Raw genomic sequence first — 13,132 nt, 5'->3', positions numbered from 1 at the left:
CATACAGAAATCAATAAATATAATTCATCACATCAATAGACTTAAAGAGAACCATATGATAATTTCAATAGATGCAGAAAAAGCATTCAACAAAATACAGCACCCCTTCATATTCAAAACACTAGAAAAACTAAAGATAACGGTAACATACCTCAACATTGTAAACGCTGTCTGTGCTAAGCCCCAGGCCAACATCATTATAAATGGAGAAAAAATGAAAACATTCCCTCTAAAAACTGGAACAAGACAGGGATGCCCTCTTTCACCACTTCTATTTAACATAGTTCTTGAAACACTGGCCAGAGCAATTAGACAAAAGAAATTAAAGGAATATGCATATTAAAAGAAGAACTCAAATTAGCAATGTTGCTGACAATATGATTCTATACCTAGAAAACTCAAAAAATTCCACCAGGAAACTTCTAATACTAGTAAATGAGTTTAGCAAAGTAGCAGGATAAAAATCAACACCCATAAATCAAAGGCTTATCTGTATATCAGTGACAAATCCTCTGAAAGGCAAACAAGGAAAACTACCCTGTTTATAGTAGCCTCAAAAAAAAGGAAACTTGGGAATCAATGTAATGAAAGAGGTGAAAAACCTCTACAATGAAAACTACACAACTACACAACGCTAAAGAAAGAAATTAAAGAAAACCTTAGACAATGGAAAGATCTCCTTTGTTCTGAGATAGGCAGAATTAATATTGTCAAAATGACCATACTACCAAAAGCATTATACAGATTCAATGTGATTCCATTCAAAATCCCAATGACATTCCTCATAGAAATAGAAAAAGCAGGGGCTAGGGTTGTGGCTCAGTGGTAGTGCATTTGCCTAGCATGTGTGAGACACTGGGTTCAATTCTCAGCACCACATACAAATAAATAAAATAAAGGTCCATCACCAACTAAAAAATATTTTAAATTTTTATTTATTTTTAGTCATACATGACTAGAATGCATTTTGATATATAATACATACATGGAATGTACATACATCAATCATATTGTCTATTCTGCTGCCCTTCCTATCCTCCCTACTCCTCCCCTCCTCTCCTATCCTTTCTCTCTATCCAATCTAATGTGACACACTTTTTTTTCTTTTTCTCACTACAACATCATATATGTATTCTATATAACAATAAGGTTCTCCTTCCATCTTCTGTGCAACTCCCCTTCTCCCTCTTTTCCCCTCCCACCTCTCTTCCCTATTTAGTGGTAGTTGTCTTCTCATGCTTTTCCTCCCTATCCCATTTTGAGTCACCCCCCTTATATCAGAGAAGACATTCGTTATTTGTTTTTTAGGGATTGGCTAACTTCACTTAGCATAATCTGCTCTAATGCCATCCATTTCCCTCCAAATTCTATGATTTTGTCATTTTTTAATGCAGAGTAATACTCCATCGTGTATAAATGCCACATTTTTTAATCTGTTCATCTATTGAAGGGCATCTAGGTTGGTTCCACATTCTAGCTATTGTGAATTGTGCAGCTATAAACATTGATGTAGCTGTGTCCCTGTAGTATGCTCTTCTTTTGGGTATAATCAGAGAAGGAGAATAGCTGGGTCAAATGGTGGTTCCATTCCCAGCTTTCCAAGGAATCTCCATACTGCTTTCCAAATTGGCTGCACCAATTTGCAGTCCCACCAGCAATGTATGAGTGTACCTTTTTCCCCGAATCCTCGTCAGCACTTATTGTTGTTTGACTTCACAATGACTGCCATTCTTATTGGAGTGAGATGGTATCTTAGAGTAGTTTTAATTTGAATTTCTCTGATTGCTAGAGATGGTGAGCATTTTTTCATGTATTTGTTGATTGATTGTATATCCTCTTCTGAGAAGTTTCTGTTCAAGTCCTTGGCCCATTTGTTGATTGGGTTATTTGCTTTTTTGTTAAACTTTTTGAGTTCTTTGTACACTCTAGAGATTAGAGCTCTCTCTATCTGATGTTTGAGGGGTAAAAATTTGTTCCCAGGATGTAGACTCCCTATTCACCTCGCATATTATTTCTCTTGCTGAGAAAAAACTTTTTAGTTTGAATTTGTCCCATTTGTTGATTCTTGGTTTTAACTCTTGTGCTATAGGTGTCTTATTAAGAAATTTGGGGCCTGCCCCCACATGATGAAGATTAGGACCAACTTTATCTTCTATTAGATGCAGAGTCTATGGTCTGATTACTAGCTCCTTGATCCATTTTGAGTTGACTTTTGTGCATGGTGAGAGAAAGAGATTCAATTTCATTTTGTTGTATATGGATTTCCAGTTCTCACAGCACCATTTGTTGAAGATGCTATCCTTTCTCCATTGCATGGTTATAGCACCTTTGTCTAATATAAGGTAGTTGTAATTTTGTGGATTTGTCTCTGTGTCCTCTATTTTGCACCATTGGTCTACCAGCCTGTTTTGGTGCCAGTACCATGCTGTTTTTGTTACTATTGCTCTATAGTATAGTTTAAAATCTGGGATCACGATACCACCAATTTCACTCTTCCTGCTTAGAATTACTTTAGCTATTCTGGGTCTCTTGTTTTTCCAGATGAATTTCATGATTGCTTTTTCTATTTCTGCAAGGAATGTCATTGGGATTTTGATGGGAATTGAATTGAATCTGTAAAGTGCTTTTGGTAGTATGGCCATCTTAATAATATTAATTGTACCAATCTATGAGCAAGGTAAATCCTTCCGTCTCCTAAGGTCTTCTTCTGTTTATTTCTTCAGGATTCAGTAGTTTTAATTGTATAGTTCTTTCACCTCTTTTGTTAAGTTGATTCCCAGGTATTTTTTTTTTTGAGGATATTGTGAATGGAGTAGTTGTTCTCATTTCCATTTCAGAGAATTTGTCACTGATATACAGGAATGCCTTTGATTTATTGGTATTGATTTTATATCCTGCCATTTTCCTGAATTCATTTACTAGTTCTAGAAGTTTCTTGGTTGAATTTTTTGGGTCTGCTAGGTATAGGATCATGTCATTGGCAAATAGTGCTAATTTAAGTTCTTCTTTTCCTGTATTTATGCCTTTAATTTCTTTTGTCTTTCTAATTGCTCTAGCTAGTGTTTCAAGAACTATGTTGAATAGAAGTGATGAAAGAGGGCATACCTGTCTTGTTCCAGATTTTAAAGGGAATGCCTTCAACTTTTCTCCATTTAGAATGATGCTGGCCTGAGGCTTAGCATATATAGCTTTTACCGTTTTGAGGTAATTTCCTGTTATCCCTAATTTTTCTAGAGTTTTGAACATAAAGGAATGCTGTATTTTGTCGAATGCTTTTTCAGCATTTATCGAGATGATCATATGGTTCTTATCTTTAAGTCTATTGATGTGGTGAACTTCATTTATTGATTTCTGTATATTGAACCATCCTTGCATCGCAGGGATGAATCCTACTTGGTCATGGTGCATGATCTTTTTGATATATTTTTGTATCTGATTTGCCAGGATTTTATTGAGGATTTTTGCATATAAATTCATTAGGGATATTGGTATGTGGTTTTCTTTCTTTGAGGTGTCTTTATCTGGTTTGGGAATCAGGGTGATATTGGTCTCATAGAATGAATTTGGAAGTACTCCCTTTTTTTCTATCTCCTGAAATAGATTGTAGAATATTGGTATTAGTTCTTCTTTAAAGTTCTTGTAAAACTCTGCTGTATATCTGTTTGGTCCTGGGCTTTTCTTGGTTGGTAGTCTTTTGATGGCTTCTTCTATTTTCTCACTTGATATTGGTCTGTTTAGGTTGTTTATATCATCCTGGCTCAATCTGGGTAGTTCATATGCCTTAAGGAATTTATTGATGCCTTCACTATCCTCTATTTTATTAGAGTATAGGGTTTCAAAATAATTTCTAATTATCTTCTGTTATTTCTGAATTGTATGTTGTGATGTTGCCTTTTTCATCCCATAAGCTAGTAATTTGGGTTCTCTTCTCTTTGTTAGCATGGCTAGTGGTCTATCAATCTTATTTATTTTTTCAAAGAACCAACTTTTAGTTTTGTCAATTTTTTCAATTGTTTCTTTTGTTTTGATTTCATTGATTTCAGCTCTGATTTTAATTATTTCTTGCCTTCTACTGTATTTGTTGCTGATTTGTTCTTCTTTTTCTAAGGCTTCGAGGTATAGTGTGAGGTCATTTATTTGTTGGCTTTTCCTTCTTTTAAGGAATGAACTCCATGAAATGAATTTTCCTCTTAATACTGCTTTCATAGTGTCCCAGAGATTTCGATATGTTGTGTCTGAGTTTTAATTTACCTCTAAGAATTTTTTAATTTCCTCTTTGATATCTTCTGTAACCCTTTGTTCATTCAGTAGTATATTGTTTATTCTCCATGTGATATAGGATTTTTCTTTCTTATTTTATTATTGATTTCCAATTTCATTCCATTATGATCAGATAAAATGCATGGTAGTATCTCTACTCCTTTGTAATTGCTAAGATTTGCCCTGCGACATAATATATGGTCTATTTTTGATAAGGATCCATGTGCTGCTGAGAAGAAAGTGTATCCACCTGATGTTGGGTGGTATATTCTGTATATATCAATTAAGTCTAAGTTATTAATTGTATTATTGAGCTCTGTGGTTTCTTTATTCAACTTTTGTTTGGAAGATCTGTCCAGTGGTGAGAGAGGTGTGTTAAAATCTCCCATGATTATTGTGTTGTGGTCTATTTGACTCTTGAACTTGATAAGAGTTTGTTTGATGAATGTAGCTGCACTATTGTTCAGGGCATATATATTAGTGATCGTTAAGTCTTGTGGTGTATGGTTCCCTTGAGCAATATGTAGTGTCCTTGTTTATCCCTTTAGATTAACTTTGGCTTGAAGTCTATTTTATTTGATACAAGTATGGACACCCCTGCTTTCTTCTGGGGTCCATATGAGTGGTATGATTTTTCCCAACCTTTCACCTTCAGTCTGTGTATGTATTTTCCTATCAGATGAGTCTCCTGTAGGCAGCATATTGTTGGATCTTTTTTTTAATCCATTCTACTAGCCTATGTCTTTTGATTGGTGCATTTAAGCCATTAACATTTAGGGTTAATATTGAGATATGGTTTGTACTTCCAGCCATATTTGATTATGTTTGTTTCTTAACATGTTTTGTTTTTCCTCTATGATTAATTTTCCCTTTACTGTACAACCTCCGCTGTTGGTTTTCATTGTTATTTTTCATTTCCTCTTCCTGTAATGTTTTGCCAAGGATGTTTTGAAGAGCTGGTTTTCTAGCTGCAAATTCTTTTAACTTTTGTTTATCATGGAAGATTTTTATTTCATCTTCAATCCTGAAGCTTAATTTCACTGGTTACATGATTCTTGGTTGGAACCCTTTTTCTTTCAGTGTTTGAAATATGTTGTTCCAGGATCTTCTAGCTTTCAGAGTCTGTGTTGAAAGATCAGCCATTATCCTGATTGGTTTACCCCTAAATGTAATCTGCTTCCTCTCTCTTGTGGCTTTTAAGATTCTCTCCTTATTTTATATGTTGGGCATCTTCATTTTATGTGTCTTGGTGTGGATCTCTTATGATTTTGTATATTCGGTGTCTTGTAGGCTTCTAGTATTTGAATTTCTTTTTCATTCTTTAAGTCTGGGAAGTTTTCTAGTATTATTTCATTTAATAGATTGCTCATTCCTTTGGTTTGTACCTCTATACCCTCTTGTATCCCAATAACTCGTAAGTTTGGTTTTTTAATGTTATTCCATAATTCTTGGATGTTCTGCTCATGATTTCTTAACATTCTCGCTGAGCTGTCTATGTTCTTTTCAAGTTGAAAAACTTTGTCTTCATTGTCTGAAGTTCTATCTTCTAAATGTTCTACTTTTCTGGTAATACTCTCATTTGAGTTTTTAATTTGGTTTATTGTTTCCTGCATTTCCAGGATTTCTGTGTTTACATATATACATATACATATATATATATATATATATATATATATATATATATATATATATATATCCTCTATCTCCCTGTAGAGTTGATCTTTTGCTTCTTGGATTTGTTTATGTAATTCATTGTCAAAGTGATCTTTCATTGTCTAAATTTGCTGTATAATGTCTTCCTTGAGACTCCAGATCATCTGAAGCATGTATATCCTGAACTCTTTATCTGACATTCCATCAGCTGCAGATATTACATCATCTAATGTTGAATTGACCTGTATTGTTTGTGGTCCTTTCTTTCCTTGTCTTTTCATACTGCTCATGTTTCTTTCTAGCTTTGTGAAACTGTTGTGTTAATGGTTTTCCCCTTATATATTTATATTGTTCTTGTATAGCTCCTAAATCTGTCTTTTGCAGAGAAAGACAATGTTAATAGTTCCCAATATCAACAGTACATCACCTAAGCACAAGTTTTCATTATTAATACATTTATAGTTAGATTCTAAGTCTACAGATATTGGTTTTAATTATTATTTAAGAATATAGTCATTAGTTTCATAAAAGGCATACCATATCTGGTGGCATATAGAAAACTTAATTTCAGATGAAGGATGTTATACTTAGAGGGAAAGGAGTGAGGGTATGAGGTTAAACTAACTTAGCAACTTTGGGGAACTCTAACCAATAGACTGGTAATTTATGGACGAATGTATAGACTCAACCTTTTATCTGTATTTAGATAGTTACCCTATGTATAGATAGCAAAAGTTAGGAGGTTGAAAGTGGGATAGAGGGAATACGAATGAAGAAAAGAAAAAAATAACAAGGAAGAAAAGAGAAATAAGAGAGAAGGAAAAAGAAGATAGAAATAAAGAAAAAATGGGGGAAAGGTGGGGTATATGCAATTCCTCTATATTATATTATTTTGGTGATTCGGTTGTTCATGCACAGTCCTTCGTTTCATATTTGTTGAGGTTGTGAAAGAGAAGAAAAGAGAGAGAAAAAAAAGTCTCTCAGAACACTGTTTTCCTTGCTTCCAGTAGGTGGTGTTGTCTATTCCTAGCTTGAGCCTCTGTGTTCAGGGTGGTGGGTATAGCCAGTGTGAAAGGACATGAGCTTCCACCTGTATCTTCCCTGCTCTAGTCTCTGAGGTTGAAACCAGGTGCCTGTACAGTTGTTGTTTTGCGTTGATAGCTACAACCCCCAAAAGCTTGTGGGAAATATTTTGAGTTATCACAGCTAAGGGTGGAGGAGTTGGAAACCAGGTACCTAGATCAGCTGCAGAACCGTGCTGGTAGCCACACCCCCTTTGATGGGTTTTAAGTGTTGATGGGCTTCCTCAGGACTAGCACGCAGGGCGGGGCTGGGCTGGGCTTCCTCCTCCGGGCTGGGCTGGGCTGCCTAAAAAATATTAAAAAAAAAAATAAAAAAAGCAGTCATGAAATTCATTCGTTAAAAAAAAAAAGACACCCAGAATAGCTAAGCAGTCCTTAGGAAGAAGAGTAAAAGCAGGTAGCATTTCTATACTAGACCTTAAACTATACTATAGAGCAATAGTAACAAAAATGGCATGGATGGGGCTGGGATTGTGGCTCAATGGTAGAGTGCTTGCCTAGCATGTGTGAGGCACTGCACCACGTACAAATATAAAGGTCTAACAATTTTTTTTTTAAATCTCATGGTATTGCCACCAAAATAGACTGGTAGTCCAATAGTACAGAATAGGTGACATAGAAACTAACCCACATAATTACAGTTATCTTATATTAGACAAAGGTGCCAAAAACAAATGGTGCTAGGAAAACTGGAAATCCATATGCAACAAAATGAAATTAAACAGTTCTCTCTCATCCTGCCCAAAACTAAACCTAAAGTGGATCAAGGACCAAGGAATTAAACCAGAGACCCTGCGTCTGATAAAAGAAAAAGTAGGCCCAAATCTTCATCATGTCAAATTAGGCCCCGACTTTCTTAAAAAAATATTTTAAAAAAAGAATACAAACAACAAGTGTTGGCAAGGATGTAGGGGGAAAGGCACACTCATACACTGCTGGTGGGACTGCAAAATGCTGTAACCAATATGGAAAACAGTATGGAGATTCCTTGGAAAACTTAGAATGGAACCACCATTTGACCCAGCTGTTCCTCTCCTCGGTCTATACTCAAAGGACTTAAAAACAGCATACTGCAGGGACACAATCACATCAGTGTTTATAGCAGCATAATTCACAACAGCTAAACTTTGGAACCAACCTAGATGCCCTTCAATAGATGAGTGGATAAAGAAACTGTGGTATATATACACAATGGAATATTACTCAGCAATAAAAGAGAATAAAATCATTGCATTTGCAGGTAAATGGATGGAGTTGGAGAATATAATGCTAAGTGAAGTTAGCCAATCCCAAATGTTTTCTCTGATATAAGGAGGCTGATTTATAGTGGTGTTGGGAGAAGAGACATGGGAAAATAAGATGAACTGTAGATAGAGCAAAGGAGTGGAGGGAAAGGGAAAGGGCATGGGGGTAGAAAAGATGGTAGAATGAGATGGATAACATTACCCTAAAAACATGTATGAAGACAAAATGGTGTGCATATACTTTGTATAAAACCAGGGATATGAAACAGTTCTCTATATGTGCAATATGAATTGTAATGCATTCTGCTGTCATATATAACAAATTAGAATAAAAACATTTTTTTAAAAGTATACCTCAGGAAATGAACTTAGAAGACACAATATTTGGGTAAATTATTTGTTTTTTTTAATATTTATTTTTTAGTTCTCAGCAGACCCAACATCTTTGTTTGTACGTGGTGCTGAGGATCGAACCCGGGCCGCACGCATGCCAGGCAAGCACGCTACCGCTTGAGCCACATCCCCAGCCCTGGATAAATTATTTGTGAAGCATAAATCTGATAATGTGCTGATATCCAAGATATTTTAAAAAGTCCTATAGCTCAATAAGAAGACGACATTGAAATTTTGATAGGAGGATAGTTCTCCAGGGGACATGCATGAATGGCCAATAAAGACATGAAAAATATGCAGTGTAGAGCCTTTGGAACTCTCATACTATGAAGTGTTGCTCAGTAACAAAAAGGAATCAATGACTGAAAAAAGTAATTACATAACTGAATCTCAAAAACATCACATTGAATCAAAGAAACCTTTACAAAAGAGAATAATACTGTGTATTTCCACATGAACTTCCATAATAGGCAAAATAAATATATGATGAAGGGTATTAGAGGGATTCATTGGGCCAAGGGCATAAGTGAACTTTCAGGAATGAAGGCACTGTGTATCTTGCTAGTGTTTTGTGTTACAATAAGTGTATGTATTGTTATTTGTCAAAACTCAGTGTACAATTATGATTTGTGCATTTCGTCATTGGTGAATTCACTTCAAATAGCCATAAACATATTATATAATGTGTGTGTATATATAATATATGTGTTTGTATACACACACACACACACACACATACACATACACACATTTTTCATGTTTCTTTGTTTCTGAACCCATCCTTCTGTACTCTGCCCTTTGATACATTCATTGCATTTCTGCTTTCCCAGCCAGTTCTGTGTTACATTTCCTAATCCTGGACACTGGAGACAGTTTGCAAGACTTGGAGAGAAAGAACTTTCTTATTGGCTTTCTGTCTGCTTTTAATTCTTCTGAAAGTCTTCTAAGCATCACTTCTTTGTTTTGTCAGTAGCAGTTTTTCCCATAGTGGAAGCCAAATATATTTTGTAGATTGTCCAGCACTTTTCAAAATCAGCTTCATTGCATCCTCTCAAATACTACCACTAGGCAACTTGAGCTTATTAAGGAATCTAAGTCCCAGTCTCAAAGGATCCCTCCTTCAACCTAAGAGAGACAGCCCTCTACCTGACTCTGTCACCTCTTCAGAGGTCTATGTGTTAGCCCCTCAGGGTCTCTCCTCTATATTTATAACTTTTAATAATTTCAACATATTGGTTTTGTTCCCTTAGTTATAGGTCTGGCAGCTACTTTTCTGCTATTGTTACCTGTATAATATCTCAAAATTCTCATACTTTCACTGCGTATGGTTCATTTCCTGGCTATGCCTTGAAGAGATCATACCACCCTATTGTGTAATGGTACCATAGTTTCAACAGTCTCCTTTGCAGTTGATTCCAATATATTTACATCATATATAACATTATAAGACATTTAGGCAGATGTTTTCTTAATATTATTTGAGGTCTGCATCCAAGTCTGTTCCTGTAAATGAGATTTCTGAATCAATTAGTAAATGAACTATAGTTAAAATGTTTTTTGCCTCCAAAATTCATGTTGAAATCTAATTGCCATTGTAATAGTATTAAGGGGGTACCTTTAAGAGGTAATTAGGACAAGAGGACTCTGCCCTTATTGGTGGAATTAATAGTGTTATGGAAGGGAGAGTTTGGCCCCTTTTGCTTGTTTTTTAGTTTGCCTTTAACCTTTTACCTTGTAGAGAAAAAGCATTCCTTCACTCCAGAGGATAAGACATCACCTTTGAATCAGAATCATCAAACATGCTTGTCCTTAAAAATTGAAATTCTCAGCCTCTATAACTATAAGAAATTTCATTATCATTTAATCTAAAATTCTAGTATGGCAACATTAAATGAACTAAAACAATCCATGTGTATTTTTGTTATGCATTGCCTGATTCTCTATTGGAGTTGTGTGATTTTCATTCCACGTAAAATTTTTTTTTAATGCTTGTTTGTTGGGCTGGGGTTGTAGCTCATTGGTAAAGTGCTTGCCTAGCACCTGTGAGGCCCTTGGTTTGATCCTCAGCACCACATAAAGATAAATAAATAAAATTTTTGTGTCTATCTACAACTAAAAAAATTTTTGAAAAGAAATATGCTTGTTTATCTACAGCTTTGCAAGCAGATGGATTGGTGATATGATAGGTAAGAAGAATATCAGATATCTCTGTAGTTTTAATTTACATTTATTTCACTACATGACATTAAGAATTTTTAATGTCCATATCATATACAACCACAAGGATCCTAATTGGAATAAGATGTACTTCATGTTTGTATAAATATGTCAAAATATGCTCTGCTGTCATATATAACTAAAAAGAACAACAAAAAAGAATCTTTTAATGTACCAGTGGGCCATGTGTATATCTTGTTTTGTTCATTATCTGTGTTTTGAGAATTAAAATGTAGATATTACTGGTTTTTTCCAGGAATTCACAGCCACTTTGACCTCAGATGAGGCTTATCCCTCAAATTGCATGGTTTTTTATTTGGCCTTAACTTTTCTAATTTTTTTCAGATTTGTTTGGTTTTAAACATAGCTTATTTTCTATTGCTACTTCTAGGTAAAATATCATCTGCGTTTTACAAGAGTACAGAGGACTATCTGGTGGCCAGACAAGGCAGGCTGGAAAACAGCTTATCTTTTTCCTGATCATCCTTCTCAAGGCCCCAGGAACCCGAATCTTAATGATGGTGGAAGTCCTGGTAAGCAGATCCTTCAGCTCTCTTATTTTTATTATCACAGTTGTATACTAGTGTGTCATATCTATTAAATATTTATATTTAATAGATGAGAAAATGTTTGTTGTAAATTTGAAGTGTTTTTTTTAAATTTTTATTTTATCTTTTCAATCTATACATTTGGTGATCTTACTAGATATATCCCATGCTTTGTCTATTTTCAATTCTCTTATCAATATACCTTTTAGAATTTTTATTTAATTTTTGATTAACATGTATTCATTGTACACATTTGTGGTTTGCAGTGTGGTGTTTGAACACACGCTTACAGATACACTGATGCCTTCCTTTATCTACCTTCTCCCGCTTTCTAACCTCTTCATAATCACTATTCTACATTCAAGTTGACTCTTTTTTGATTTCTACATCTGAGAGAATTTGTAATACTTGTCTTTCTGTGTCTTTTTTCACTTAACATGTCCTTCAGTTCCATGTGTTTTTCTTTATGATTGGATAAATATTGTGCATATATGCCATATTTTCTTTATCCATTCTTTCGTTGACAAGTACCTAGGTGATTTCATATCTTATCTATTGTTAATAGTGCCACAATAAGCATGGGCATATGGGTATGTCTTTGGTGTGCTAATTTCATTTCCTTTGAATATATATCCAGAAGTGGTATCACTGGATTTTACGGTAGATCTATTTTTAGCTTTTTGAGTAACCTCCATATTGTTCTCCACCGTGGCTAAACTAATTTACATTCTCACCAATAGTATATGAGAATTCCCTTTTCTCTACATCCTCACCAGCAATTTTTTTTAATAATAATACCCATTCTAACTGGATGAGATAGTATTTGTCCCATTCAATTAGTTGCCACTTTGTTATTTTGATTATTCCCTATGCTGTACAGAAACTTTTCAGTTTGATGTAATCCAATTTGTCATTTTTGGTTTTTTGCTTTGGTTTCCTGTGCTGTTAGAGTCATATTTAAAAAATCACTACCTATGCCATTACCTTGAAGTATTTTCCCTATGTTTTCTTTGAATACAAGTTTCTGGTTTTAGATTTAAGTCTTTTATCTATTTTGAGTTTATTTTATACAGGGTGAGAGATAGAGGGTACAAGTTTCAGTCTTCTGATATGGATATCCAGTTTTCTCAGAATCATTTAGTGAAGAAATTGTTCTTTCATCAGTGTTTGGTTTTGGTGCCTTTTTCAAGAATCAGTCGGCCAAAGATCCATGAGTTACTTCTGAGTCCTCTGTTGTGTTTCATTTGATCTTTGTGTCTGTTTTTATGCCAATACCACACTGTTTTGATTATGATGGCTCCATACTAATCTTGAAACCAAGTATTGTGATGCTTCCAACTTTGTTATTTTTATTCAAGATCATTTTGACTAGTTGGCAAAATGCCAGGCGCCATCCTGACTTGTTTACAGACTCTAACAACTAGTCAGAGTATTTGGAGCTTCCATATGAATTTTAGAATTATTTTTTTCTATTTCCTGTGAAAAATTTAATTGGTATTTTAATCAGAGAAGAAATAGAGACAAAAAAATCTATGAAATAAAGAGTTTTTAGAAAAGATAAACAGAAATTAACAAGTTTTAGCTAGACTACAAAAAAGAGAGAAGATCCAAAAATCAGAGATGAAAAAGGAGACATTAAAACTGATATTGTGGAAATACCATGGAGACTATTACCAACAAGTATATGGCAAAATATTAGAAAAACTAGAAGAAATGTATAAATTTATGGATACAT

Source organism: Ictidomys tridecemlineatus, chromosome 10 (genome assembly GCF_052094955.1).
Source record: "Ictidomys tridecemlineatus isolate mIctTri1 chromosome 10, mIctTri1.hap1, whole genome shotgun sequence".
In the NCBI taxonomy this organism is placed as follows: domain Eukaryota; kingdom Metazoa; phylum Chordata; class Mammalia; order Rodentia; family Sciuridae; genus Ictidomys; species Ictidomys tridecemlineatus.
This window is presented reverse-complemented; position numbering follows the sequence as displayed.